The following is a 7909-nucleotide window of genomic DNA, read 5'->3' as shown; positions in this document are numbered from 1 at the left end:
GGGCAATGAAAATGTCATTCTGAACCTTGAAATGGAGAGAAACCTGAAGAACTAAGCAGAGAATAGTGAAGATTAGTAATTGTGGTAAATATCCTACTTAGAACCCTAAAAGGAGATGTATTTCTCCCCAAACCCTCAGCTAACTACATGGAAGGGAGAGGTGAGATATCCATAATCCCAGATGGGTTCAGGAGGAATTCTAAACCAAGAACATGTCACCTACCCTGTTTAGAATTCTAGCTGGATTCTACACCAAAGCATATCTTGGGAGCTTGGGTGGCCATACTTATGTATAAATGGTGGCAAGACATAGTTAAGCCATGAAAGTCTTCAAGATGTAACCTCCTATCTCTGCCTGCAAGTGATAAAATGAAAATGTAGATATCTCCATGGCATTTCAACTGTATAACTGCGAAAGGGTTAAAAGGTGCTAGAAGGGAAGAGTCCTGGGGTCAAAATCAGTAGAGTACAGGGTGTGTGGAGCTTCAATGAGGAAACTTATCAAGTACTACAATTATCACAGGTAGTTGCCAGAACAAGACCAAAGGCCAGGTAGATCCAGTTCCTGCCTGGACAGCAGTAGATAATGGACAGACTTGCTGGAAGTTGGGTTTCTGAGAAAACTGTTGTTGAGACTCAGAATTCCATGTCAGAAGCTCATTAAGGAATACTCTGAGGAGTGTCATCAATGAGGACAGCAGTACTAGGCAGAAGGAGACACTGAGCTGAGTGCAGAAACTCAGGCAGTCCCTCAGAAATGTACTCACTAAACCAGCACATCAATCAGTTTTTGTATGCAAGCTGCTTCATGACTTGATAGATGGCAACAATTTTCCATCCGTGGAAATATCAATAATAGGGTTTGATGTGGTTTGGCCGTGTCTCCACCCATATCTCATCTTGAATTCCCACATGTTGTGGGAGGGAATCGGTTGGAGGTAATTGAATCATGGAGACAGGTTTTTCCTGTGCTGTTCTTGCAATAGTGAATAAATCTCACAAGATCTGATGGTAATTATACGGAGGAGTTTTCCTGCACAAGCTCTCTTCTCTTGTCTGCCACCCTGTGAGACGTACACACTTCACCATGATTGTGAGGCTTGCCCAGTCACAGGGAAGTGTGACTTCTCCATCAAATCTCTTTCCTTTGTAAATTGCCCAGTCCTGGGTATGTCTTTATCAGCAGCATGAAAACAGATTGACACAGGATTTATTGTTCAACCTTTAGCATGCACCATCCTTGGAAGCTGGAGGAATAAGTGCCTTGGTCCTTAGGAGAGATATGTAGAATCTCCGAGGCCATATCAGATGGAACAACTCAGCAGAGGGCTTTGAGTTGATAGCCTATGATACAAAATTTTCCCAGGGAGCAGAAACCTCTAATAAAGCAAGACAGAGGGGAATTAGGAGATGTATCTTCATTTCTACCAAGTACCTGGTAGCCACTATCAGTCCAGGACCACTTTAAATGAACTTATTTGAGTTATTTTGGGCTATGCAGATAATGAGAACTAGAACTACAAGGCTGCTAAAGATCAGGTTGCTCCATTTTTATGCAGTCTTTTATTTTCCTTCATTCTGTTGAGGGTAAAGCTTTATTTTTTACACACCCATGTATTGCGTATGTGGGGTTTATTTTTTCTTCATTCTTAACTTCAGGCTGCAACACTATGAATGTCTCAGCTTAATGATGGGTGTGTGGGTGCCCTCGGATCCTTAGCTCTTACCCTGATGCCAAAGAAAGTCTCGAAATCTCAGCACACATTCCCTAGAACAGCAAATGCTCTCAGGGGAATGTTCTTCTTTTTCCTCAATTTGACTTTTAAAAAGTTATTATTTTAGAAACAGGGGGTACATGTGTAGCTTTGTTACGTAGGTACATTGCTTAATGCTGGGGTTTGGGCCTCTATGGAACCCATTACCAGAATAACAAATATAGTACACATTGGGCCGTTTTTCCACTTTTTCACTTTTTCACCTTTTCACCCTGCCCCATTTTGGAGTCCTGGTGTCTATAGTTTGCATCGTTATGTTCTTGTGCCCCCATTGTATAGCTCCCACTTGGTAATGAGAACATGCAGTTTTTGACTTCTATTTCTGAGGAACTACACATAGCATAATGGCCTTAAGTTCCATTCATGTTGCTGCAAACCACATGGTTTTTTCATCCTTTTTTTGTCTGAATAGTACTTCATTGTGTATATAGAAGTATGTGTGTATATATCACATTTTCTTTATCCAGTCCTTTATTGCTGGAAACTCAGGTCGATCTCACAACTTTTCTTTCTTTTTTTTTTTTTTTGAGACGGAATTTTGCTTTTGTTGCCCAGGCTGGAGTGCAATGGCAAGATCTCGGCTCACTGCAACCTCTACCTCCCAGGTTCAAGTGATTCTCCTGCCTCAGCCTCCTGAATAGCTGGGGTTATAGGTGCCCGCCACCATCCTCAGCTAATTTTTGTATTTTTTAGTAGAGATGGGATTTCACTATGTTGGCCAGGCTGGTCTTGAACTCCTGATCTCAGGAGATCTGCCTGCCTCGGCCTCCCAAAATGGTAGGATTACAGGCATGAGCCACCATGCTTCACTAATCTCACAACTTTTCTATCGTGAATTTCCTATCTTGGAAACACTTATTTATGTGAATTTGACCTTTACATTTATGCCATATTTGATTTCAGGAATCTCTATTGTGTTGATTCTTTTTTTCCAGCTTCACTAAAATATAATTAACAAAAATGTATCTATTTAAATTTAACATTTAATTCAAAGTATAGATGCCTTTTGATAAAACAATTTATTTTGTGGGGGTAGGTACTCAGTGGTAGGATTATTGGATCAAATAGTAGTTCTGCTTTATTTTTTTCTTGAGAAATCTCCATGCTGTTTTCCACAGGGATTGAACTAATTTACATTATCACCGATAGTGTATAAGCATTCCCCTTTCTCCCAATCCTTGGAAACATGTTATTTTTTTACTTTAATAGTACTCATACTGGCAGGACGTGGTGGCTCACGCCTGTAATCCCAGCACTTTGGGAGGCCGAGGTGGGCAGATCACGAGGTCAAGAGATCGAGACCATCCTGGCCAAGTTGGTGAAACCCTGTCTCTACTAAAAATACAAAAAAATTAGCTGGGCGTGGTGGTGAGTGCCTGTAGTCCCAGCTACTCCGGAGGCTGAGGCAGGAGAATCACTTGAACCTGGGAGGCGGAGGTTGCAGTGAACCGAGTTTGTGCCACTGCACTCCAGCCTGGAGACTGGCGACAGAAAAAAAAAAAAATAATAGTACCCATACTGATTGGTGTGAAATGATATCCCACTGTGGTTTTAATTTGCCTTCTTCTGATGATTAGTGGTATTGAGCTTTTTTTTTCATATTTGTTGGTCACTTGTATGCCTTCTTTTGAGAAATATCTGTTTATACCTTTTGCTCACTTTTTTAATGGGGTTGTTTTTTCCTGTTGATTTCTTTAAGTTTCTAATAGATTTCGGATATTTGATTTTGTTGGGTACATTGTACGCAACTAATTTATTTCATTCTGTAGGTTGTCTGTTTGCTTTGTTGATTATGTCTGTTCTGTGTAGAAGCTCTTTAGCTTTTCTTTAGATTTTAGTTATATTAGTTCCCATTTCTTGATTTTTGTTTCTGTTGTATTTGTCTCTAAGGTCTTAATCATATATTTTCTGCCTAGGCCAACATCCAAAAAAGGTTTTCCCAGGTTTTCTTTTAGAACTTTTACAGCTCCAAGTCTTCCACTTCCATCTTTAATCCATCTTGAGTTAATTTTTGCATATGATGAGACATTGGGGTCCAGTTTTATTCTTCTACATATGATTAGCCAGTTTTCCCAACACAGTTTATTGAATAGAGTTTCCTTGCCCCATTGTGTATTTTTGTTTACGTTGTCAAAGATCAGATGGTTGTAGGTGTGTGCCTTTCAATTATAGGTTCACTATTCTGTCCCATTGATCTACATGTCTGTATTTGTACCAGTAACATGGTGCTGCAGTTACATAGCTTTGTAGTATATAGTTAGGTAATGTGATACTAACAGATTTATTTATTTATATAGTTATTTATTTATTTATTTATTTATTGCCTAGCATTGCTTTGGCTACTTGGACTCTTTTTTAATGCTTTATGAATTGTGGAATTGGTTTTTCTAATTTTGTGAAAAATAATTTGGTAATTTTAGAGGAATTACATTGAATCTCTAGATTGCTTTAGGTAGTATGGTCCTTGTAATAATGTTGATTTTTCTAATCCATGAGCATGGACTGTTTTAGCATTGGTTTGTAATATATAAATTTTATTTCAGCAGTATTTTGTAGTTATCCTTGTATAAATCTTTCACCTCCTAGGTTCAACATATTCCTAGGTGTGATTTTTTTTTTCTATTGTAAATTGGATTGCAGTCTTGATTGGTTCTCAGTCTGAAAGCTGTTTATGTATACAAATGCTACTGATATTTACACATTGATTTTATATCCTGAAACTCTGCTGAGGACATTTATTATTTCTAGGAGTCTTTGAGATGAATCTTTAGAGTTTTCTAGGCATAGAATTATACTGTCAGTGGAAAAAGATAATTTGACTTCCTCTTATCCTATTTAGATACATTTTATTTCTTTCTCTTGCCTGATTTCTCTGGCTAGACCTTCTCATATTAGGAGTAGGAGTGGTGAGAATGGACATCCTTGTCTTGTTTCAGTTGTTACTGGAAATGCATCAGCTCTTCCCTTTCAGTATGATGCTGGCTGCGGGTTTGTCACAAATAGCTTTTATTATTTTGAGATATGTTTCCTTGATGCCTAGTTTGTTTGACACTTAGGGTTTTTAATCATGAATGGGTGCTGGATTTGTTTGAATGATTTTTCTGCATGTATTGAAATGATTGTATGGTTTTAGTTTTGCTTATGAGGTGAATCACATTTATTGATTTTTTTCTATGTTGAATCATCCTTATGCTTCAGGCCAATATTTCTAATGAACATAGGTAAAGAAATTCTCAATTTAACTTATTTTTGACTTATAGGTTCTTACTATATTGTCAGTTCTTCAAGACAGTAAAGAATGTTTTTCAAAATGTCTTCCAGCGTTTTGTCTTGAGACAGCTGATCCAGATTCCTAATAAATGTCACAAAGTCAACACTTTAACGAAATTACATTATGACAGAAACTAAGCTATTATAGCTACAACATTTTGTAAAAAGTTAATTTTTTTACAAAATTTAAAAAATCACTTTAAAAAACTCTGTGCTAAAATTATATATGTATGTGTGCATAGATATTTAAAACAAAAATTTGGAAAATAAATCCATGACTTATTTATCGTATTTTATCCACACTCTACCTAATGTTTATACAAGGCTAAGGTCAAATTATAGGTATAGTATAACTTTTATTAATACACCTGTAACTCTAGCACTTTGAGAGGCCCAGGCATGTGAATCTCTAAGCTCAGGTGTTCAAGATCAGTCTGAGCAACATGCGGGATCATATCTCTCCAAAAAAAATACAAAAATTATCCAGGTATGATGGTACATTCCTGTAGTCCCAGCTACTCTAAAGGCTAAGGTGGGAAATCATCTGGTCCCAGGAGGTAGAGGTACATGAACCATGATCTTGGTATTTCACTCCAGCCTGAGTGACAGAGTGGGGCCCTGTCTCAAAAAAATAAAGAAATACAATAAAAACAATTTCTTACTCTAACTCTAGTGCTTCTCTATTATTAAGGACAGCTATGTACTATATATGACTCTCTTATACCTCCTTGTAAATCATCTTACAGTTTTATGCTTAAAATAACTAAAATTTATTGAGGGGTTTTTTTTTTTTGGTGGTGATTCAGTGGAACTAATTTTAAATCAAAGTATTTTTAGATCTCTCTTTCTGCAAACAGTTTTATTTCTAGTAAAATAAAACAAACAAAAAATTTCTTATTAAGCGTACCGATATTATTTTCTTGTTTACTTTGATAGAAGAGAAAATTATAAATAATGATTAGAGGAACTCATGTTTCTTGAGACATGGTCTCAGCAAGCCTAAGAGCTTTCCTTTTATAGATGTATTGACTTCTCACATAAAGAGTTCGAAATATGCACTAGAACACTGAGCAGTAGACAAGAGCATGTGTACTGAGTCTAGAGTTTTTAATTCAAATGTTTTTCAATGTCCTTCTGCCTTTATAAACTCAGGTAAGTTAATCAAGTTACCGGCAACTATCAAATATGAACAATAATGTATCATCTTATGTGGTTGTACTTAGGATCAATGAATTGATTTCTAACTCTTTCACCACCTAAGCGGTTTCTGACACATAGTAAGTTCTTAAGAAATACCAAAGGTGATGAAATTGAGGCACTGATGCTTAATTAGTTTTCTTATGTCACAAAGATATTAAGCCCTACAGAAAGAAGATATTGTACTCTAATCAGAAAATATGAACAGGGTTTCATTAAATAAAAACATGTCATATAAGTATAGGCAAAGGTTAAGAAAACCATGTAAGAATAAAGCAATATCTATTAGCATATAACAGCATATTACCTGTAGGCATGGAGGATAAACAGCAGAAACACAGTAGTGCTGTCTTACTCTTGATTACTTACTTCCAAGGAAACCAACTCAATTTTCACATTCTCACTTTGTTGAGATTTCTCCTGTTTTCTCTTTCAAATATGCTCTCTCTACATGTTGTACTATAATTTTAACATAGCATGCATTTTACAAGTTTTTGTTATTTTTGGTAGGAAATTTGTCTTGTGTTTACTGCTATATCCCCAGAGATTAGAGGACATTCTTACATAAAATATGAACTAAATATTTTGTAGAAACAAATAATCAGTGGTGAACTTAGATTTATCCATGCCTGTAATTTTGTTACACGTCTGTAATTTTTCATATGGATGGACTAACTTATATAAGGGTATGCTGAAATAATCGAAGTAGGAAAACATTACATGATACAACACAAACACTGACCATTATATGTTAATGGAAGATATACCAAATGGGATATTTATTTTCTCTATTCAGAAACCTAAAAAATAAAGCAATTAAATTTAATATTTAATTGCATCATTTAATAAATGGCTATATTGCAAGTGAAATTACCACATTAATTATTTATACTACAATATTTCATATCCAAGTTGTGTGAAGCAGGTAGTTTTCTAGACATTTTAAAGAAATACATTTATACTGGATAGAGTCTTTGGAAAAGATGATATTACTCAGCTGAAACAACTCTGCCTTAATAAATTTAGTGGTGCCTGATATTTTTGGAATTGTTTTTTTTTTGTTTTTGTTTTGTTTTGGTTTTTTTTTGTCAGCAAGTGCTAATCTCATTTGAACAGGTGGAATAATTAAAGACAAAGTGAAAGGATCTCATGAAAAATATTTTGAACACATTATCTAAACTTTACCAGGATTGTTAATGCTAATTTATAGCTTCTGTATGTAAAGAATGTCTATCTTAAATTTCCTTTGTAAAATAAACTGTCAGAATTTTTCTTCTTGGTATTTTACCAAATTTTGAAAAAGAAATGGTGATTTTGATTACTTAATTTCCCTTAATCATAGCGCCATATTCTTTTAAATTAGATGTAATATAAGCAATATTCCCATTACTGTATTTTAAGCGGAAGGAACATAGAAGACTGATTTTGTTCTCCAGCAGACTATGAGCTTCCCTCTGTCTGCAGTGTTCAGAAAAATATGGTAATGGTGATGAACTTGAAGAACAACTGATAAGAAAAGGATATGTGTATGAGCAGATGAGCACTGGAACACTAGATGTTCCAGAAAATGCCACTGAATATTAGTCAAAATAGAAATAGGTATGTGTGGCCGGGAGAGGTGGCTCAAGCCTATAATACCAGCACTTTGGAAGGCCAAGGTGGGTGGA

Source organism: Sapajus apella, unplaced genomic scaffold, assembly GCF_009761245.1.
Source record: "Sapajus apella isolate SASKATOON/1434 unplaced genomic scaffold, GSC_monkey_1.0 scaffold11, whole genome shotgun sequence".
Taxonomy (NCBI): Eukaryota; Metazoa; Chordata; class Mammalia; order Primates; family Cebidae; genus Sapajus; species Sapajus apella.
This window is presented reverse-complemented; position numbering follows the sequence as displayed.